At 23.4% G+C, this 26,441-nt stretch overlaps 1 protein-coding gene across 1 annotated transcript in view; it reads right to left on the bottom strand.

Moving 5' to 3' along the window:
- LOC114121243 (uncharacterized) overlaps positions 1-24,930 on the bottom strand; it is a 52,050-nt gene extending 27,120 nt beyond the window's left edge. The window contains exon 1 of the mRNA XM_050203344.1: positions 24,785-24,930. The gene's annotated coding sequence lies outside the window, so the exon portion shown is untranslated. The remainder of the gene's footprint in view (positions 1-24,784) is intronic.
- Between the last annotated feature and the right edge of the window lie 1,511 nt (positions 24,931-26,441).

Genomic DNA, 26,441 nt, shown 5'->3' with positions numbered 1-26,441 from the left:
TTTAAACTATCTACACATCGTAAAAAAAAAAAATATTATTATTTTTCTATAAAGTAATAATAATTACAATGATCCACGTCATTTACTTATTATCATAATTTAAAAGTAAGTCCATTATAACTATTACTATACAATTAGTAATGAATTGAAAATTCTTGATACATATTCGTGCAAGTCAGACAATTTTTAACCGTAAGTATCAATACAGTCGTACCTATTTTATTTTCTGGAAGATGTAAATAATTGTAAAAAATAAAAATAATTTATTCAATTGAAATATGTGTTCATCGAATAGGTTTTTAAAACTATTCTCTAGACTATATACTATATGACTATCGTGGATATATTGTCAGGTCAATTAGTTATCGTTAAGTTTACACAATATCATATGAGTTGTCAATAACACATATTGCTGCTTATATGGATTTACGTGTGTGGTGATACGCACGTGTTTGCTACTTCCTATTTAATTAAGTTATAAGAAATTGATAAAAAATAAAAACAATAATATTGAAAATTTGACATTTTATGTAGATGTAATTTCAGTCTGAAATTCTTAAACCTGCAGCTGCACTCTGCATAATATATATTGTATTATAGATAATTATATTTCTCAACTGTAAAGCCAAATTTCTGAAATCTACTATTTAAATATTAATATTATAATAATATGGTTTTACAAACATTTAATGTTATTTTTCGAATTAAATTGGTATAAAATACTAATTTTGTCTTCATCTTAATAGCTCTCTCACACTTTCACCACCCCTCTCTACAAGTGACAAGAAATGCAATTGAACTGTTTTTGTGAAAACTAAACGCACACTTTGGACAATATCCAACTCAGATTGGCCAGGAAACAATGCGCTTATAACCCGTGGACAGGCGATACCTATTGTTCTTAAGTGAAAATCAGTTGGCAAAGTAATATCGCACACGATTCCACAAAGGTCACAAGAGGTGGATTTCTATAAATTTAATTTCGGCCACACAATCTATTTTCTCTGTTTTATTTAATTAACCAATGCTTCCGGAAAATTACAGAAATCAATTTCACATAACACTGTTAAAGTTCTTAAAAGAGATTATAAAAACCAAATCGATATTGGCGAGGAGAAAAAAAAACAAAACCACTCAAAACGGTTAGAACTAATGATTTAATTTTATATTATATTGTGTTATTTAAATATATTTTATGTATTAATAGCATAATATGCATTGCTTTATTATTATTATTATTTATTTATTTTTTTTTAATGGCTATATAGATGAAGAAAACCTAAAAACTCTTAGAACATAAATAGAAATTAATAAAAAAAAAATTGAATTAAATTTTAAATTTTAGTATTTTATAAATGTTGATACTAATAACTTAAAAAATACCACAACAACTCTATTTAACATACAAAAATACTTGAAAATTACGGATTTGACACTTAAAACTAAGTTTAGTAATTTTAACAAACTAATGAAAGTTATTAGAGTTTATTAAAGTTTATTAAAGTTTTCTAGAAATAATTATGTTACATGTACTTTACTGAAGAAAGTTACACTTAATAAATTTGAAATAGAAATTGTATTTTATATCATTTTTCTTTAATTTAAAAGGTTTTACTTTTATTAGTGAAGTGTGAAGTATCTACCTTTTTTAAAACAAAAAAAAAAAGATATTAATTGCATTTAATAAATGAAATATTTTTTGTTTGAAAATTCAACATATATTAATTATGCTTATATTATTTTTTCATAAAGACTAATGAATTATATTACTTTAATATTGTTTTTATTTTTATAATACTTAAATATTTTTGAAAAGTCTTTAATTATAAGTTATAATACATAGATAAACTAGCAACACATCGATTACATTTTTTAACTTAATACTCTTATTGTATATACAGAAATATTTTTTTCCTTTATAAGTCGTTAATTATTATAATCATTGTCGTTTCTCTACGTTTTCAAACTCTTGACATAAATATTATTTATGAGAATGTGACTTTTCACATGGTCAAAACACAAAATAGAAACTTAAGAAACGCCAAATAATTTAAGACAAACTCTATTTTTGACAAGTTGTAAACACTTAATAACATAAAACTTAAAATAAGTAACTACATACAAAATTAATGTATACATTTCACAAGTTTAAATCTCAATTAATTATCATTAGTTAAAGTATAAAGTTTAATAAATTTAATTGAAAATTAAATAAAAATGTATAAAACCGATGAAGTGATTGATTTTGAAAACTATTTAAGAATTTTAGAACCATCAAACTATACAAAAAAATTTTTTTTGAATGTTATAATAATTATTGTTCATTATTGTTTTTAATTTAAAGACATTGTAGTGATCTATTGAGCTTATTTTTTTATATATTTTAAAACATTTAAGTCATTGTGCTTTTTAATAAAATGTATACAACAACTTTTATCATTAACAATTACCTTTAAATAGTATAGTACATACTTATTATTATTATTTTTTTGTTATACGTTTCTTTAAAGAATTAAAGAATAATTCTAGTAATCTTGTCATTCTTAAAAATAAAACGATTTGTATCATTTCAAGTCTCAATAAGACAATAAAATATAATCTATGTTATAATATAATGCAAAACTTTTAAAAAATATATTAATATATATATTATATATAAACAATAAATTGTGATCTATAATCAAACTATAATCAACAAGACGTGTATAATGTACATAATATTATAAAATATGTAAGCTTATATTATGTTATTAATTTTATTATACATATAATATACGTATATTAATGTATTATTCGTAAACAATATAGCTATTGCACATTAAATATTGTATGTATACGTATATAATACATTTTAGATCATACCTAATTCATATTATTTAGGTAAAACATTGTAACCAATAGTTTTATGGGTGGTCATCGTTTCTTCCAAATCTACTTCTACTTATATTATTGAGATGGAATTTGAGAACCCCTAGTTTATCTGTAGTTGTATCAATCATCGATATATATCGAGATTCGGGATAAACCATTGGGCTACGCAATAGAAAAATATAAAAATAAAACAATTTCAAGAATGACATTTTTAAAAAAGGTATGCAACAATTATTTAAAATAATAAATAATTTAAAGAATTATCAAAAGTACTTGACTATATATATACACAAATTTAACTATCTTAATTCAATTGAAGTTCAAAAATATTAATCCGAAAATTAAACAATTTTTATGAGGCAATAAGAACCATCTCCTCGATTTGGCCTCTGAGTAATTCTAAATGGTTTTGAAACTATAATTTAGACAGATGAGTAAATATAGATTTGGTGGAAACGAAAATAACCTAACCTTTTTTGTTTTAACGAAAACGACTGACGCCTAATTTTATAAAATATGAAACAATATAGTATATCTATTCATTTAATACTTTCCACGACATTGTGTGTATGCAAAATAATTATACGATTACTATAATTAATTTCTCAAACTATTCTTTTCATTTAAAGTTTTTCATTATTCAATTCCATAGATACGATGAGCCATCGACTAAAGTACTTAAATCAAGAACAGACCTTATAGTAAGAAATTTGTTCCAGATATTCAATAGTTCTAAATGAAACATTAATATTAATTTCATATCATTAAATAACCTACTTTGAATAATAATTTTTTTTAAAAAAATCAATCAATTTATTTCACATAAACAAATAAACTTAAAAATAAATATAATATAATTTTTAGACCAAGTCATAAAATATCGAATGTTATAAAAACTTAAGACTATATTTTGAAATTAAAAAAAAAATGATTATTCCCTAAGTTAAGTTGTATTAAAGATGCAGAAAATGAAGAAAGTAAAATAATAAATTTCTAAATATAACTGTAACATGATCATGTGCACACTTAATGAATGTTATATTAAAAGTTTAATGATGGATATTTGAGTAGGTACTCGTAATTACTATTCAATCAGTTTTGGTTGTGACTTAGAAAATAAAGGTTTTCATCTAAACGTATACAAAATTCGAAAATAATTGTTCTAAATTGTATATTATTATATATGTATACCTATATGATAGTACCTAATCGTTTTTTGCACGTGAAGATGTATAAACAAAAATCGTAAATTTTTAGAGAATATTATTTTCTTTTAATAATTATTATCATATATATTAAATAATATTAAAATTGAATGCAATAAGTAGAAAATTAATTGCATCACAATAATAAAAATAATAATCAATAATTATTTCTATATACATTACTAATAAATAACGCATTCATTGATTTTGGATTCTCAATTGCATTGTCATCAAATGAAAATTAAATTTTAATTTTAAACCTATTAAGTATTGAAAAGTTAGTTTTCTACGTGACCAAAATATTTTCCAAATCATATTATTTATTTAAGATAACATTATACTTTCCGAAAACTATTTTTAAGTCCATTGATAATTTAATACAATATTAAAACATTGTTTTCTGATAACATACAGAGATAATACAGTTACCGTAACATTTTTGGAAAAATTTTATGTAATTACACATAAAAATTTAATAAGCTGATTATTTTGAAACGTATATCTATAAAAAAGATTATTTAGTAAATGTACTGGACGATTAAACAATTTTTAAACACTCCCCTGTCATTGTATATTGTAATAGGTAGTTAATATTTTAAATAAATGTATATTAATATAAATATATATATATATATATATTTGGAACTTTGCCTGGTAAGTGAACACCAGTGTATTGTTTGAACAAAAATTACCTTGTGCATTATTTTTTTCTTATTTATTTATCTAGAAACATAAAGATGGGCCACTGCTGCGTGATAAAATGTAACCACGCAACGTATTAAATCATTAATGTATATACCTAAACTTTACCATCAGTGCTCACGATGTTTTCTAAAAGTTCAAAGATTGCATTATAATATATATATAAAAAAAATCATCTAAGTGAATAAGAAATATAATTATTTTAACAATTTAAAGGTAAAAGTATATTCTTTATTATGGTACTTTCATATATTATATAATATATTTCTTTGATAAGTATAATAATAACAGTAATATTAATAATAGATGTATAACTATTATCATGATAATATATATGACATAATAAAAAATATATTTATTTTAATATAACTTTTACAATACCAATATCAATATTTGTTTCTACTCAAATATATAACAATAATAATAATATATAATATATATATTTATCTGTGTTGTTGAATATTGAAACCTTTTCGGATAACCTATTATTCATGATCACTCAAATACGATTGTATTATGATTCTGATACCAAATAAATGATAAAAATAAAAAATTGAAAATTTCAATTGTAGATGGAAAATATTTTATAAGGCATACACGAACAAATATTGTATCAAGAAAAAATAATATCGTTGACAAAGTACATCGTATCAAAATGTTGCTATTAGAAGTAATATTACTTATATAGGAATTGTGAGTAGGATATTATTATATGTGACATCACAGGTACATAACCTTTATTATACTATACATAGTCTTGTACATTAAAAATAAAGGCCCTGTTTTCAGATTTGTTGGTACATTTTAAGTTGTGAGCAAAGCTATGGTTTTGTTTTATAGTTATGAGTTTTTTTTTACGAATACTTTTTCTGGTAGTAAAAAAAGATTAAAAGTCTCGTGTTTTACCTTTAGAGACAGGAAACCTTATTTACACGATGTTTTATAAAAAATATTTTAAATAATTTCTTTACAGTTCCCCTGAATCTATCAAAAACTAATAACCTACTAAAAAATAAATGTATAAAAAAAAAATAATAATCAATTGAAATGTGAGTACTACTTAATTGAAATTAAAAAAAAAAAATATGAGCATTTAAAGTTTTAACAGATATATATTTATCAAAATTATAGCAGTAAATCGATATTTATTCAGAATTATATTTTTCATAAACAATTATTTATTGATGCGTTCAAATATTTAAAATATTATAAAATAATTTTAAATCGCCAATAATATGTAATTTAATGAAGTGATATAAATTATAATATTTTTAATATTTAGTTACCAATATTACGTGTATTAAAGCATGTGAAATTTGTGTTTATATTTATGGAATACTTTCATAGACATATTATAAATGTCATAATCAAATCATTAGTTCTTTGCAATACTTAAACTACGTCTGTATTTTTTATAACAGAATAAAATAAGATATATGTTTTTAAAACGCGATAATTATCAAATAATAAAGGTTTTAGTAATTATCTGATAAATTAATTTATATACATTTTTATCGAGTACTTTATATTTTGTATGTATTTTAATATTTAACTGTCATAATATTATTTTTTGTGCACATTTTAAATTTAATTATTAAATGTCAAAAAAGTTATCACTAATATTGTACAGGTAAATTATTGTCTTTAAATGTAAAACTTATTTTTCCTGTACATTTAACGGTCTCATTTAAAAACATAAAGAATATATCTATATGAATAAAACAAAACTGTATTTTATCAACATTCATTTCCGGTTATATTAAGCAATGGTTTAAAAATAAATAACACCATTAAATAAAATATTATTTAGATAATAATTGGTGTAAATTCTCTTAGTACTCGTATTTATATAGTGTTTATTTGAAGTTGTTCATGGTTTACTAATAGGTATTATTGTTATTACTACTTTTCCGTGTGTATATGAGAAGGAAATAGAGATAAAAATTATTAAATTGTTAAAAATACAAACTTTACTGTAATGTATTATTTTATATTATTTAATCGTAACATTTGTAAAAATCATGTTCTATAATATAAAAATTATAAAAAAATACAATATTTCACCCAATATAAAAGGAAGCATTAGAACTAAACATTGAAAACATCTCAAACAATAAGCTTTCTAAGAAAAACCAACTTATACAATACGATTTAATAAATATATGTATTGTATAAACTAATAACCTTTGTTGTTGATGTTTTTTTGTCAAATGAAAAAAATATATATTTATTTAATTTTTAAGTTGAATGGGTTGCTCAGCATTTATTTAATTAAATTAGTTAATTTGTTTTCTTATCAATAAATTTAGAATTATTGTTGAATTAATCTATAATACTAAGCTACTAGTTTAATCGTATTAAGTATATTATAACAAACAACTAAGAAAATAAACGCTTTTTGAATAATAATTACTTTTTACTTTTTACTATTCTTGCATACGATAAAATATATTGTTCTAAATACTATATTATTTAAAATTGTATTCTTGTAGTTTTATACGTTTGGATGTTGTGATCAATATAATAATTTCTAGTATAAATAAAAATATTTTTAATATTTAGAGTAAAAACTTATATGAATCCTTTTTTTGTGAATATGAATTTCTGAAATTTGAATTCAATATGATTTTAGAAAATTTGATTTAAAATTTATTTTTCAGTTATTCCCTTTATTATTACATACTATTTAATATATTTTTATAAAATTTATTGTACTAATTCATTATTTTATTGCATAAATTTCACCAAATCCCATAACTTACCACCTTTTCAGTTTTCAACATTTCTTATTAATATATTTTAATGATTAGCTTATAATATAAGAAAATATTGTATTATCAATTAATGTCTTTTGATATTATAATATAATTCAGAATTTCCTAGTCACATTTGAATCATATTTAATCAAAGATATTAGCTAGATAATACATTATTAAAGTATATACAGTAATACAAATATTATTATAACAAAATAAACTCAGTTTTTATTGATATCGCCTAATTAATCAATTTTAAAATTCTAAATACACTTTATATACCGATATCCTTTCTAGATAATACCTACTTATCTTTGGCAAAAATAAATACAATACAAACATTTTCACTGTAGCTATGCCATACTGGAATTACTAAGTACAAATATAGCTTATTGAAATTTAAATAATTCAAAATAGTTTTAATGCAATACGTGCATAACAGTGCAGCGTACGTCTTACCACATCAAGAACAATCTAAACTCAACCCGTATAAAACTGATAGCCGGCGCATTGTATAGGCAAATGTGGTACATTAGCGTATTTAGTATAGAACAATAACTATAATAATTCCTCAGTATGTTTTTCATCATAAATTGACAATAACGATAATTATTAATTTCTAGGTCAAATATTTTAGGTATATTTATCAATAAATATAAAAATTTTATATGCAGAAACAAAGTAAAAAAAATTGATATTTTATATAAATTCCGAGCAATATTATAATAAAAGAATGGCCAATGCAGGTTGAAAATGTTTAAATTATCACGTAATAACAAGACATTTTATACGATTTAGCAACAATGTAATACACGAAGAAATATTTCTAGTGTTATTTAAAAATTACTAAGTAAAAACTATAGAAAAAAATGGTTTCAAATTAGAGAATTTAGTTCAAAATTACTTCTAAGAAATATTGAATGTTATAAAGCAGTTTACTAGCTTTAGCTCTTTGCATTTCATTATTTATCGTGTTAAACATTTCTTTAAGTATTATGCGTATTTAAGTATCATATTTAATTATAGCTGATTCCCGCTAGGTATAAGTTATAGTCATAAGTGTGCGCATGGGGTAGATCTAGATAGTTATGTCCTAATATAACATAATATCACGTTGTAAGTATAAAAACAAATAAATTTTAATGATTTTAACGATATTAATACAATTTTTATAATAATTTTAACAAATTAATTATGTGTAGGGTGGGAAATATTATATAATTTATAATAATAATAATATATAATATCAATAAATAATAAAATATTACACTTAATCAGTAGTTATTATTTACTATGAAATAAATTTAAATGTATTTCGTTCCTAAATATAAGAATTATGTATTAAATTAAATTATTTAAGTTATTTTTACATATTTTATTTATTATATATTTATTATTAACATAAAATCATCAATATTGACGTTTTGTACATTTGTTTAAATAAATCCATAAAATAATTGTACGTAATACAGTACCTATACATGTATTTATTACAATATCATAACATTCTTTGATCTGATAATTTATTTTGTAACCTCATTTATTAATGTTGTAATAAAGTTTTTCGATTATTCTAAGTATAAATAATACTTTATTTATCTTTATGCATGCATAACACGTTTCTTAAAAAAAGTCAGATAATGATGCCCAAACTAAAGTGTGTAATCCAAGTATGACAATAAATTATATAATCAAAAGGGAGATAGAATCAATCATTCGAACCAATGTTTGTTTTTGAATCAAACATAGGTATATAGATTAAGTTGATGTTACATTATTTTTGTAAAATCTGGTGTATTGTGGAGTAAAATATCTTTGAATTTTGATCGATTGATGTAACATGATCAATCCATAAATATTCGCATATTTTAGATTTCGAGCTTCAAATATTTAACAAAGATGTAGTACTATTTTATTTTAGCATTATCAAACAATATTTTTTGGTATAATATAAAAACGCTCAATAAACTACGTACATTATATTTTTAAATTGAAAATTGAATTGAGATAGTAGTGTATTATGTCTTATATACATTTTTATAAAATGTATAGGTAGAGACTAGAAAGTATAACTAAAAAATAGTTATAATAATTCGTATTGTATACAAAAAAAAAAATAATAATAATAATTAAACACTTGTAAAATATACTATTTTACCTATATAAATTCAATTAAATTTAAATAACATTTACTTAATATACATATTTATTATCTATAGGAAATTATGAAGACAATGTACCTATTAAATGTATTGATGTTAAAATAAATAATTTGACTATGAAAAAACTAGTTATTATTGTCTATAGAATTATTCTTGCTGTATTAACCTAATTTACTTTTATTTTTAATATTAATTATTAATTATTTTAAATTATTATTATGTATAACATTAATCCATTTATAAACATAATATTAACAAACTAATTTAATCCCTAAAAACAAAAATCATTATAGTTAATCGTTGAGTTTTATTATCTATACAGTTTGCAATGATTATCTTGATTTCAACAACATTTTCAATTTCATTTTCATTCTCGAATTGACAAGCATAGATCGATCAAAGTATTAACATTAAGTTATATATTTATTAAAGTTGAGTACCTAATGTATTTTTTTTTGTTTTAAACATAGTTTATCGATCACTGGAACAAGATTAATCAATTTTACGGTGCGAATATAATAAGAAAATGTGCAAATATGATTGACAGACTTACAAAATTGTACGTTGGTAAAGGTTTTAAATATAATATTATATCAGTTACTATATATAATATATAATATATAATATATTATACTAAACATAATAGATAATGGAATCTGAACTGCTAAAAATTAAACTTTGCATATGGTTTGGTATCATTGTACTTATATTTTGTCATTATTAAAATAGAGAATAACAAATGGCATTTAATCTAAAAATAAAGAGTTTATATTATTATATAAAGACTAAAGAAAGTCGCTTTTATTTTATATAATATTTAAAACATTGAATGACGACAATATTTTTTAATCGAATGACATACTATATGTTAACTTGTTAACAAATACTAAATTATGTTCTAATAACAATAAATTATAGTAGACAAAAACAAACGCAAAACAAACAAAAACGTTATGTTCAAAAAATTAAAAAATAAACAAATGAATAAAAATTAATTTATGCACATACCATTCATATCTGATAAAAATATGTACAATTTCATTCAGAAATAAATTTTTATTAAAACACAAAACACATTCAATTTTTTTACCGTCGTAAATATTTTTAACGACATCACTTGTTAATTATATATAAATATATAGTTGTGACTACAATCCCACATTACTTGACTAACATATGTTCCAACTACAACAAACAGGATAGAAAAGGATCTGCTTTTGACAGAATTTTAAAACATAGTAATTCTCCGATGTGGACAATATAGAACGTTGGCTGAAAAACAATATTCGTAGTATTCGAGTGTATTCTTTATATAATAAAGTATAGTCGGCCGAGCAAATGATAATAATAATGACAAAAATATCAAAACCAATCGAGTCTTTATCAATTAAAATAAATGTACGTAGTCACGTGTATCGCGCATGTGATTAAAACATTATATTATTGTTAATCTGATTCATCTGTCTTTATGCAATTGTCATTTTAATCATTTTATCCAGTTATCCTAAATCATTTTAGCTACAACCAACGCTAAAATTAAACAAGCGTAGTCTATTATATTATCGGTTAAGTAGCAACAAATCACTGTGCTATGTCACTCATCATCTGGTTACGCGCGGTATCACACGCATTTTTCAAACGCTTTCAAGTCTTGGCAAAAACAGTGTGTACTTGTCATACGCCATTATCAAACATTTGTATAGGTACCTGTCACACGAATATCGTGACGTAAAGTGTTTCGGACGTTTTTACTTTACCGCGCACACAATATACCTACCATTATATTATTATGTATGCAATATCATGTTATATATTATTATGAGAACGTCAACGAGAAAAAAAATAATATACCGTCCAAACTGCATAAAAACGTTTCAGGGGTTGAAATAATCATTTTTGTGGTATTTCATAATGCCAGTTTGTATACTAAGGACCAGATGATATAATAACATAATACGAGAGAACACTTTAGTAAGATTTTGATTTAAATTTTCAAACAAGTTACGCGACTCGTTGCCTGTAGGTATTATTATTATATACGTATATAATATACGACACGCGACAAACTCAATGGCCACGCGTACAACCTGTGCGGTTTTATCGTTTGTAAATATTATATTGTTCACCAGAAATAATCACGACAATACACGACTTCCACCTTGATTCGACTACTCTAAACGCAAGCTTTAAAATAGGAAATATAAGAATGGGGAAGGGATTACAGGACTTAACCCGCCTTAAGTGATTCTCAAAAACAAAAATCTCTTAGTTTAAAGAGTATTATTATTTTATACCTAACTGAGTAATGTTGGGACGATTTATTGTTAATTTAAAATTGGATAGTATTTCGCTTATATGTTTGGGATCAATAGCAAGTTTTTATATTTGGTACGGTCGTATTATTTACAATGATATTTAATAAAAAGTTACATATATTTATTGTTGTTTTTTTTATTTTAGAAATTTTATATTTTTAATTATTGTCCATTCCTTCTGTAATCTACATGATTTATGCATCTATTAAAACTTATTGTACAATAAATAATAATTGTGCGAAGGGATTTTTTTTATATATATATATATATATTTTAAATAAAATTGTTTCTCCGAGTGTAAAGTAGCTTTAAAAGTGTCAGTTAGAAGCTTAAATCCGTTCGTATTGTTCTAAACTAGTATTTTATAATCGGCTAATAATAATATAATAATAGCATAAAAAAAAAAACAATTTAAAAATCGTTTCCAAGTTACACGTGCAATATGATACTATCGTATATTTGTGAAAGTGAAAAATACGATAGGTATCGGTTGATAACTTTGTTGGACATTTGTAAATTGATATAGATTTAAAATTGGGGTCTGAGCACAACCATACATATTATTATTTCTGCGCACCACCCATATAAAATACCTCGTAAAATACGATGACTGTGATTGTAGTGATTTATCAGAAAAAAAATGAACAGAAATCTAGTCAAGATTCATGATATTGAAATTCAACAGTGTATAGGTACAAAAATAAATGTACATTTTTGAAGTATCTAAAAATTCTAGTTGAAGAAAATTGAAGAATTGTATAGAAGCATAAATTTACCACAGTTATTTACTAAAATATAGCAGAACTATCCGACTCTATAATTGATATTTTCATATTTAATAAATTTTATTTTAAACTCTTCATTTTCTCAAAAAATAATAGTAATGTATTACGTACATCTCTAATATATCCTTTATTTAATAATATATATAATATATATATATATTATATAACATTTAGAATTAATAAAATAAATCAAATCGAACTTTATGCTTTAACTACATTTATAAGAAATACTGATTATATTTACGACACAAATTTTAGATTAATCTCTCATTAATCATTATACAATGAAACACGTATTCTTATTATGACAACACGGAATACAAATAATGACAATATAAATATACAAATAGATATGTCTTGGGTCGTAATATGACACGGTACGCAACGGTCGCCAGTACAAAGTACAGGCACCGCAACGACCGGTCGGCACCTCATCAACCGCCACCACGACCTACGACGATACGACTTAGTTGTCTCTCCCACCAATGCCTTAAAGGCTAGGCGGGACGGGAAGACAAGTCGCGCCGGACGAGTACGAGCCGCCGGCGATCGTGGCCTGCGACACGCAAAACGCAACGTCAACGCGACAACACGGTGTTATATGATCGCCCGTGTTGTAAGAACGTAAGAACGACGACCGACAATCGTACCACGTTGGATACGCCAGCCCTCGTCCGACCACGGAGATCGACCGATCATTATCTCCGTCACCAGTACATTATCGACAACGGTTACAGCTCAACAGACGCCGACCATACACCTGCGAGGATGACCTACAATCAACCTCCGCCCGGTCCGCGTCAAATATTAGACTATTAGAGTATATTATATACTCGTATTTCTATTAGATTATATTAAATTATATTCAAATATCGAACAAATATATTATGTTTATTCTGAACATAGGTTCAGAATATATTGAATGATATTATACTATTAAGTTTAAATAACAGAATACCACTAAAAAGACTTCACGCTGTGTATATAATCCTTTCCGATATAGGAAACGGCACTCAGGCGCATTATCAAGCTTTAGACGTTATTTTTATTTAAATTATACAGTATCTTACTTCTTCTACTTATTCTTATATATTAATTATTCATAATATTTGTAAAATATTTGTAGAAAAATAATATAAAGACTATTTTGAATGTTTTAAAACAGGTAAGACATATTTATTTATGCACAAATATATTATACGCCCCTAACTATATCTAATAAGTAATCCTAAGAGATTTTCGAATTTATTCTCCGTTAAAATATCTATAAGACAAGTTATAGATATGAAATTAATTTTATTTTTGAATTTAATAATATACATATAAATAAACATAATATATTAATAATTTAGGAATATTACTTCACCATCTTACATTCACGCAAACGTTAAATTTACTATTGATGCTATTTTAGCCAATAGTTTCTTATTTTATATTTTTAACTCGTTACAAATGTCAAATTTATTACGTAAACATTTATGCAGCTGCATTAGGCTCAATAGAATTTTAAAATTATGTTAGGTAAACAAAATTGTATTGTAAATAACCTCATTAGAGAATAATAAGCAGTTTTATAAATATTAATATTATTTAAGTATTATTGTTAAGCTAATTATAACTTAAATATGACATGAGATTCTCTCGAAAAAGACATCGTTTTATTTATACTGCAACGCAATTTCAATGTAGTTAAAATATAAAATATAAATTTACAAATAACATAAAATAGTTGCTTATTATAGATATTTTGTAAAATAATAAAAATAAATGTAAAATATAAAATATAAATAAGCATAATAAAGGTATTCTGTTCATTTTTAGTAAAAATATCAATGCATGACATTTGAAAGTTAAAATTTATTCACGTGAAAATAATATGTAGTCGATTTGTAAAAAATGCCAGTAAATAGCTGTTGAATAAAAAAATCATATAGTATTTTGCATCTTTCGTTGAAAACGACAAATTTAAAACTCAGTAGTCAGTTACAATATAGGTAGGTATTTGTTTTAATTAAGAGACTAGTAGGCAGTACTTCATTTATATGAATATATTATTAGTTATTACACATACGTATATAATCTTATAACTACTTTGTGTAGGTAATTACTTATTATATATTAGCATTCTATGATTGCATATATGTTGAAATCATCATTATCAGATAATTTAATACGTAGGTACATGTTATATATTATTATCTTAAAATTATTTGTGGTATAATTCGCTAACTAAAAATAAATAATGTTTCTAATGAGTTTATTTATAGAATTTTTTTTTCCTTCACTGGTAAGTGATAACTTTGAAATAAATTACTCCAAACATTAGCTTCAGAAAGATTACTTTAACAAAAACATATATAATAATATCATCTAATAAATTAATAATTAATATAATAAATTATAAAGACAAAATATACGGTTAATCAATATCAGTTACGTATACTCGATTACTAATCAGCATCGTGGGTGCAGTTATAACACGGGACCCTAATAATAGCATATGATTCGCCTTCCGATTAGCGCTGTGCTATTGTGTCGTAAACTCGTAATGATATAATCGCTACATAGGTACCTATCTCGGGTCGTTGCGAAGACTACACAAAAAGTAAAAGTATTGTACGAAAATACCTACTATTGTAGTTGTCTACAGACGGAAACTATCGCAGGGGTCGATCAGTAAGTCGCTTACCCGTCAGATACTTCCGTAATCGTTTTAGATAGCAGTGGAAAAATTACGTTAAACATTATGGAATATTTAAAAAAAACCATTTAATTTGTTATATATTATCACGAGGAATTTTTCACGAAAATAATACCTATAAGTCGTGTTTTTTAAGGAATAAAGCTATACATTTCAAATACAGCTAGCCAAAATAAATTATATTTTATAATATAATAATATTATAAAATTAGTAAGTGAAGGTTTTCGACTTTGGTGATATAATATATAATATTATTATGTTTATAAGCTATTGAGAGATTTTTTAGCTAATTGTTTCTGATTTTTATGAGAGAATATGTGATTTAAAAATACAATACATTTAGGCATTTAGCCATAGGTCAAATAAAATGCTATCAATAGTCATCTGAATTTGAAAAGTTGTCTATAAAATGTTTTCATAACAATACACTTTCCAAAAACTTATTAAAATAATTGAAGAAAATCATAAATTTGTTAAGTTACTGAATAATATAATTTTAATCAGCAGTTAATTTATATAATACATGTATATACCTAGCAAATAGTGGTAATAATTTACGACTTGTGGGTGGTAACAAACTCGTCAACGATATTACTGTATAATATAAATATACAATAATTATAATAAAAGTTACTTTTTAAATACATTTGTCTATAAAATAAAATTCAAATATAACTTCGCATTGTTTAATATAATAAAAAGTATAATTTATGTAATTATAATTATTTAAACGTTAGGTAGGTAAATAAATAATAAAAAAAAGTGACTAATAATATTATTAATTTTAAACTCAATATTATCTTAGTATATAAAAAAAATTTCATTATTATTAAATAGTAAGTTGTATTATTATTATTATTATTTTTTTTTAATGTACTGAAACCCATTTTAACCCAATCGATTTGAAACTGTTTATCACTCTAAGTTATTGTTTATAACTTAATTACTGAATTATTGACTTGAGAGATTTTAACAATGTGTTTTTGACTGAAAAGAACAAACATTCTACGTATATGAATAGTGAATACATAGTAACGATCAAAACAAAACAAAATATTTACTTAAGTTCACAGCCTCTAAGTACACATAAATATTTTTTTAATTTAAACTTATAATCATCCCTAAAGTTACATTTATCCCAAACCCAAGAAACAATAGATGGATGGATGGAGTATGTCAAAATCCATAGAAATTAGAAGTAATAGATAGGGAGAAAAAGATTCGTGATTATTGGAGGTTGTGATAGTGGCAACTCTGAGTTTCGAAGGTATAAACAATTTTATTAATTAATTAATTTTTAATTTTAATTTTCCATCTATATAATTTTATAGGTATAACACAAACTAAATCTAACTATGGTATAACACTATAATAACATGACTAAATGTAATCTCGTAATGTCTAATACGAAAAATAATTTTCACGAAAGCAGTCGTTTATTGACACTAAATTCGTTAAATATTAATATGTATAATTTAAATATACATATAATAATATTATTTATAATATTTATGTATATATAATATATAGGTATTATGATTGCATATTATAAAAGATGTGAATTAAATATTATAATGTGTTTCCACTCGATTAAAAAAAAAAATTATTTTTATATTTTAAATAGATTTAACTTTAATATTAGATAAATGTATTATTATGTTTCATAAATACAGATGGTTCTAAGCATTGGTCTATATTTTTACTCGTGATTTTCTTAAAGCTATATTTTCTACTTTGTTAGACGTCATCAATTATACATTTTCTAAGAACATTCCACAACAAAAAACCAATAAATTTAAAATCATGTTCATTAGATATCGGGTAAATAAAACCTTTTGGTGGTAGATAATTATGAAATAACTTTTTTTAATCATTTCACTAGAACGTTAGATTTAATTTCTAAAATATTTCACAGCTGCACGATTAATTGATGTATTGAAATTCAATGTATTTAATAAATATGTTGAACTATGAACATTATTATGCATATTTTATGTATCTTTAATTACTGTAGGGTAGGTAATAGTATATATATAAAACATTAACAAATAAAATTCTTTACTAGTTTTATATCACTCTTTAAAATTACTTATATAAATTCAAACATCTTTTACAAACCATTAATTTATGTTACGTAAAATGTTAGAATATCTAAAATATAATAATATATTGATTAAATAATAATATTTACTTACAAAACATAACAATATCTATTTTTATGAGTTTTTAATCAAGTATGAAGATTTCATACAATAGGTTATAATTAACATATTTTTATTATTAAAATATTCAAATCACTATAGGTACTGCACTTAATCAAAATATGAACGATTTCTTAAATATGTTTAGATTGAGTGTTCAGAAACTTAATTATTATTATAGATCTTCATTAATGTTAGATGATTTTTATAGAATGTATTACATTAAAATATTTTTACCTATTTATGGAAAATTTATTTCCTCATGTTCTTAATTCATTATAATGTACGACAAGATGTTAAAATTTCCCTATGATAAAAGTTCAACTTTCTCGATTTGGTTAGAAAATAAATGCAATATTTTTTCACACTTTCTAAATGATTGAATATAAGTTTGACATATTGAATAATTCACAAAAACATAAAATAAATATATGGAACGAGGCTTTACACATTCCTACATAACTTATAAAAATCTAAAATGAATGTATAAAAAGTTATGAACGATGACATTTTGTCTGTAGATGGAATACAACCTAGTATAATCTATTTACATATATTTGGTGAAAAATGATTACAAAAAAATTATATTTATATAATATAATGTATTTATATATTTACATTTAATAATATTTTTTTAAGTTTATAACTATTTTAATGATGATAATATACATTATCAGTTTGAAGTTTCATATTCTATACTTAAATAAAACTTATGTAAAAATAAAAATGTATAATAATCGATTTTCGAACAAAAATTGATTAGTTAGGTATAGATTTTAAATTAACTGAGAAATGGATTCTAATATTATATACTCTACCACATTTAGTTAACACACTGTAATTCAAAGAATAATAACGGTAAAATAAGTCAAAACTTATTTGATCATTTTAAATATTATTTAATTACGTATTAAAAGCAAAAAAAAAATATCATTTTCAAAAATTTGAAATAATGAATGTATACAAATTACAGTGATGTATAATTAAACTACATGGGCGACATCGATATGATTTTTCACATTTGTAGTTATTACTTTATTATAGATTTAGTAATACAATAAATATATTATTTTCTATACACTTTCAATCGTGGACGTAATAATTTTTTTTTTTATAAAAAAAATGCAATTCTTTTAAATAGAGTTAAATAAATTCATCTTTTAAATATTTTAATTTAATTGAATAGTATGCATAAAATATTAAGGATAAGTAAATTTTAGTTTATATATTAGGTACTTTTGTGTGAAAAAAAAATTTGAAAATTCGATAAATTGATAAATGTAATTATTAATAAAAGCAATTAACACTATGTCTATCTACCTAGCAAATAATTTTTAATCGGAATTCATAAAAAAAAAACTGACAATTTCTTATGCCTATAAATAGCTCAACAGTTGATGAAATATTTTGACATTTTATTTTAAATAAGAAACAATAATATAAACATTTTGATAAAATTGCTAGCATCTATAACAGTTGTTATATGTTATCGAATTTTATCAAAAAAACAAAATTGATTTTGTTGAAAATTGGATTTGCATAAAAAGTTTTGTTTTTTTTCGTTTGTTTTCCCAATTATAAAAATAAGTTATAGGAATTTCTTTTCCTCTTCAAAGTGCAAACTAGATCCAATTTTATATCCAAAACTACCCTATTTTTTAAAATAGAAGCAATTTAGCGATGACTTATCATATACTAAGTACTTACACAAAAAAAACTCATCATGATAAAATCAATACATTGCTCGTTCCGCTCAGAATCTAAAATACTTCAATAAATTTAATCTTTTCATTTAGTATAGCCGGTTAATATAATATGCTAGCAATATTTTTTATCGTTTACGCTCGAAATTTTTTATAATATAATGTGATTCGAAAGGAATAATAAAATGATATTGAATATTATACATTTGATAATTATATCGAGTTATTAATTACAGCCCACTTATTAATAAATCGCGGTAATCAAAAAACAATTACTTGAACTCAAATAGAAAGCATATAGCTTCTCGTTTTCCCTACATTTTCAGGAATAAGGTAACATACCTATTTGTATCTTTAGATCGATATTTCCCATACACTTCAAACGAATATACCTTCGGTAATGGACTTTGAACGTTCATCAAAATTGTAACTTTAGCAAAACACTTATGTTTCGTAGTCCTTTTACATCAAAGAAAAAATACGTTATAGAGACTTCACCCATTTCATAACAAATTTAACGTCCTTATTCAATTTAATTGTAGTCTTGTAGTACATTAGAAATTATTTTAACTGTGTTATCCTAATATAGTTAAAAAATAATATTTTTCATGAAAAATTATAACAAATAAAATAATACATGACTTAAAGTTATATTGAAATTACTATCGATTTTATATGCTTACTACTATTTACTCAGTCGTGATAGATGTTAAAAATGAAAAATGCTGTCATACTATTGGTTATTAAATGTTCATAAACTGTTAATTGTTCATACAATAGTCTGTATTCTACACTATGCATCCATTAACAACAAAGAAGACATAATTTTGAAATTTATCCTTAAAAATATCTTCAACATTTTCTTCATATTTACATGATATTTTTTTTTTTTATTAGCATTTAAGATTCCGTTTATGACAAAATTCATCAAAATTACAAAAATTATTTTTAATTAAAAATATATAAAATATTTATTTTTTTATTTAAGACTTAAAAATTAAATACAAAGTACTTCAAAAGAAGTTAATTCATTAAATAATAATTCCAAACAATAATATATTAGAACTTTTTCTAGACATCGTTCAAATTTGAACGAAATTAAATATTCACTCAAAATTAATATATAATAATAATAAATTATAATATAATATATATTCGTAAAAAATGTAATCTACCTACCATAATATTAATAGTAAAATAAATTACTAATAATGATATCAAAAAACATATGGTATTATTATGCGTAATATAGGTTGACAGACAGTCTTCGTTCAAAATCGTTTATAATTGTGGGCAGCAGTTCATTGTTAAATTTAAATTGTACACGTACATTACAATGACTTACATTAAATATGTTTCTTAATAACGAAGTACACTTGAGATCTACCATATAACAAAGTAGTTCTCCCTTTTTTTATTTTGTATTATTGCATTAGTCATTATATAATTGTTTTTTTTTTTTTAACTTACACATTATTATAGTATCAAACTTATTTTACCAAACTATTCATAAAATCGACAATTTTAAATAATACTATTGAGTATAAATACAATTTTTATAAATTAAATAAAAATACCTCCACTTAATAATTTTAATAATAGTAGATAGTATAATATATTATAATAGTTTTGAAATCAAATACACAAATAGCATAGCTTAAATATTATTATTCATATTAATATACCTAATATGACACTAATTTATTTTCAAAACATATCTACAATCTACATATTATATAAATTATATAATATTAATTAAATACCTGAGATGGTCTTTTCACGCTAACAAGTTTGTTTCCTATGTGTTTAGTTTTATTTAATCGATATAAAGTACTTTTAAAATTAAAAAAATATATATAATTAAATAAATTACCATATTTTAATAATTAAATACTATAAAAAATAAAAATATAATAATTTGTTTTTATTATTTACAAATATTCTTAATAAAAATGCAATAAATATTTAAAGAGTTTAAAACAATATATTTTATAAAACTTTTCTGAGCTACTTATTTACAAAAATGTTTACAAACAACGATTTTGAATAAAGTCTAAATGAATAAATTAAACTTTTTTTTACAATTTGACATTTTGTTTTATATAAATGTATTTATATATTAATATAGGTAAGTACTATAATATATTAGTTAGGTATTATTATTTAGACCACCTTATCTGAATAACTATACTTTTGTAGCCCAATTTCTTTTGGCATGTTTCAAAAGAATGGATTAATTTAAATATTCAATATTATTAAGTATTACAATTGGTAATTAAAATGTTTTAAGTATGCCTCTATCTCAAAAGATTTAGGGTTAAGAAATAGTTTCTTTTGTGAAATGATTCATTCAAAGAAAACATTTACAATCGATTTATAAACTATATAAATACGAGTTACCTGTTATTATCAACTAGGTTAATACAATTTTAAACAAAAGGAATGTACTAAACAATTAATCTAAAGCAAAAGCTTTTTAAAACATTTATAAAATTAAACTCGTATATAATATCTTAAAACGTGCATAATATTCTAATCTGATAACTAAAATTTGAAAGTACCTACATATGTGATTTTTATAATGGATAGACTTTTTTACTCAACTGAATAGCCAACAATTGTTTTTGTTTGTCTTTCATTTTATAATGAAAATAAAATTAATAAAATTATAAATATGCATACATGAATATAATTTATAATGTTATTGAGGACCTGTAGAGTAATATAATATAAGAAAACGAATATTTATAAATGATCATTCAGTTTATCAGTTCAGCGAAGCGTACAATTTTAAACTGAAAGACGTGTTCCGTGTAGTAAAGCTAATAATAACTGGAATAGTGGCAACTCATATACCAAGTAAAGTAAATATGGGAAAATTCGCCTACCTCGTGTTATCATTACAAGTACACTGAATATTTATTTTACATATTATAGGATCAGTTTGTATTCTTACATCTTAACAGTTTACAACCACATTGTATTCAATAGAATGAATATAACGAATAAATATGAACTTCCTCAATATAAGTAAATATACATGAATTTTACGATTCTAATATAAATTAAAAAAAAAACTATCTAGTAGATAACCACTTTGCTGAACAATTGCAGGTGTCAAGTGCACCTTGTCGTGAGTAGGCTATAAAAGATGTATTCAATTTGAATTGAATGATAAATCATTATATTATACGATTAAAAACATTTCTAAGCAAAGACGGTTAATTGTTTGGTTACCCTTGATTATCAAAAAATTATTTTAACATTATAATAGATGTTGGTATTTTTAATCCCTAGAATATTTTAAAAAGTACTACGAGTTTTAAATTTTGACCTTCCAAAAGCAGATCCAATTTGCTATCAGAAACCTCCATTGAAGTTGATTATAGGAGCATTTTTTCCACTAGAAAAAGTGTTTTCAGACATATAATAAAAAAATTAATAAAACCGTACATCATTGTAAAATCAATACATTCTTCACTTTGCCCAGTATATCACCTTAAATATCTTACGTTTTATTTTTAAATTATTTACCAAATTAACCCAACATACAATGTCATATATAAAAAAAAATAATAATAACGTATTAGAGTTATTAGACAGTTTTCGAAAATAATAAAAATATCCCCTAATAATATTTTAAATAATATCAATTAGTTTTTTTTAACTGCTTAATTGAGATTTTCCAAAAAAAAAAAAAAATGAATCATGTACTTATCATAGAGTTTTTAGTTAAATTGTTGGATTATAATTTTTTAATATGCCAGCTAATATCTGAACATCTTAGATCTAAGTATGAAAAATTTAAATAAAAGATAGTTGTTTCGTTTCGATAAAAAAAATATAAATAGTCTAGCTAAGTTTGTATTTATTGTATTAAATATTCTAATTCATTGAAAAACTACCATAACATAATATATCCTATGGTAGTTACGAATAGGAATTGAAGAAAATTTGTATTCTATTTCAATGATACTTATTTTATTTAGGTAGGGAAGTTAATTTATAAAAAAGTGTACTACAATACCTCTAACATCAGTGTTTAAATATTTTATAGTTTACAAATGGTTTATCAGTTTATAAAACTATAAATATTTAATTTATATTTATAATATGATTTATATGTAAATACTAAATATTTTTTGTTTACCTTTTTTTCCTTTACCCAAACCTATATACGATAATATATGATTATGTTATATTCTGCAGTATATTATTGCAATAATTTAATATTTTATACAATATTAACTACGTTATAATGTAAATGACATAAGCCTAACATCTGGAACAAATGTTGTCATTACAATTATAATTATCTTGTGTATAAACTAAAATCTATGATTAGTTAAGTTTATTCTCAAAAGTTAATAATGAAGAAAATAATTAATGGTTTATACCCCTTGTAATAATAAGTCATTACAAGTTGTGTCGGTGGCAACCTTCATATTATTAAGCGTCATACTATATTTTTTCTTAATAAAATTAGTTAAAAAACAAAAGTAAAATGTAACGTTTATTATTAAATATTTAGATACTAAAACCATCGACATTACGTATTCCATGGATGGTATTATACTTTATATTATATATATAGGTATTATAATATTATAATGGTTATTACTATCTAAATATTGTTATGCATCTAAAATTGTAAAGAACATTTTAAACTTCGTAATCGTGGAATTTTTATAATTTTATCGATTAAGCTTTGTTTAACATTTTTTTAATATCCTGAATTTTTCCATTTTAACAACATAAAACAAATAAAGGGAAATAGTATATAAACTATTCATTTTTAACGAAGTAAACTTGTATATGTATGGGTAATTTATTTATTAAGATAAGTTTAATGTACTTAGAGAATTATCATAATAATTTAGAGAATGGCGTAAATTATTTCTCAAACAATTTTTTTTGAAAGTATTTTGATAATTAGGTATATTATTAATGCATGCACGTTTCCGCAAACGGAAAAGGTTTTTAAAAGCCAACAAAAACTTAAAATATATATTTTGCGCTGTATATCGAGAAAATTGAGTAGCTATTTTATAAAAATCGTTATTTCGATATTACGACAGTTATATAGTTATACTATACCTACTTACATATAGTAGTAAATTGCGTTTCTGAACACGTGCTCAAATAAAAAAAAACTATCGGATCTAGCCATTTATATAGGAAGATTTCATCCATTAGATCTTTTATATATTAGTTACTATGAAGGCATGATACAGACCTAATCATTATTACAATCAACAGTTATAATATAAAGTATTAAAGTATGCATCATTTATTTTTATTTTACTATATTTTTCGAGGGCTTTTAAAAAGGACGTCGAAATTTTTCCGAATTTTATCTTTAAATGCATATTTTACACTTACCTTTTTTTTATTTCGTTATTTTTTTCTCTTTTCGATTGTAGCCAAGACAATCGTCATACATCTACGGTTCTAACATAATATAAATTATATTCGCGGTACTAGAGTAGATGTACCACGCGAACCTCCAGTAATTGTAAGTATATGGGTATCAACGATCACGCACTACAACTGAACGCATAACGAACGACGAGGAAAACTTTCGATCGGAGCGCGCGAGTGTCACGTGCACACAGTTCGGCGGCCGGTGCGTTAATGTCGTGGCGGTTGCAGGCGGCGGCGTCGTCGTCGTCAGACTACCTGTTGGGGTGCCTAATGTTTAATATTATACTCGGTTGTGGGTCAGTCGTGCCAACGCCTGTCGCACCGCGGCTGTAGGGTATAAAATAATGTTATGTCTCGATAAATTCTCGTTACGATGTACAGTTTGGTTACTTTTGTAATTGTATATTGTGATCAAGTGAAATATTGATGTGTTATTATGGTTACGTACAAAATTATAGATTAGGTATAATAACATAATATTCTTATACCCAAGAAATTTTATTTTCTGTTTTATCAAGCACTGCTACACCGGTACCAAAACACTAAAAAGTAGTAGTTATTATATACTATTAGTGAGCATAATTGAACTTTTTTACAAAGTTTCCTTTGAGATTGACTTTTCCGAATTTTTAGTTTTATCTTTCTAAGACCTGAATAATTTTACGAATGTAAGCTGGCAGTTAAACATTGTATTATATTAGTTTTAAAGGAAATAGAAATGAAAAAAATCGAACATTTTTGGAAATTGATCTCAGTTCATGACATAATTATATACTCAATACAAATTTCAAAACGAATCTACTGTAAGTATTATACAGCTGAGCTACTTCCTTGGTTTATTATAATTTTGATTTTACACAGATAAAAAAAATTCAAAAACTTATTATAGCTTGTTATTATTGTGTTATTTTGTAGTTATTATTGTTATTGATTTTATCCTTATTATTGTGATAAGAAACAAAACTTAATATACTTTTATATATTAAACTTTTGACGAATTAAAAAAACGTATGCAATATGAACGCATATACAATGTACTCTCGATTATTCGTGGAATAGAGTGGCAGGGCATCCACAGATAAACAAATTCCGTGGATAATCCGTGAATAATGATTTTTTTTTTCATTAAACGTATCAATAATTACCAAAAAACATTAATATTAAACAAGAGTATTATATTTTACGTAGTTATAGATAAATCGATTATCACAACCCAATTAAGCCGATAATGATGTATAATAAATGTATAATACAAAGATATATATATATATGTGTATGTAGATGATTCCGCTGAAGACAACGGATAATCGAGAGTACGTACACTATATGACCTTAAATATTTTACTATTTGTAAGTTGTAACTGTTTAATACCTAGGTATATACATTTTTTAGTTAATTGAAATGTTTCACAAAATAGTTTAAAAATTACAAAGGTTGGAACAATAATAACTGTCACAAGTTATTGTTTTATTCGGTCCAACGGCTAAACAAGAGTTTTCGTTGTTGGCGGGTGTCATATCAATATAAATTTTCACTCAAGTTATTACCATAAGCCGTCAGCGAGTACGAAAATCACAATAGGATTCACCAATGTGTGTCCTATTTGTTTTCGTG

The sequence above is a fragment of the Aphis gossypii genome, chromosome 3 (genome assembly GCF_020184175.1).
Source record: "Aphis gossypii isolate Hap1 chromosome 3, ASM2018417v2, whole genome shotgun sequence".
Taxonomy (NCBI): Eukaryota; Metazoa; Arthropoda; class Insecta; order Hemiptera; family Aphididae; genus Aphis; species Aphis gossypii.
The sequence above is the reverse complement of the archived record's forward strand: the minus strand, read 5'-3'. Positions and strand labels throughout refer to the sequence as shown.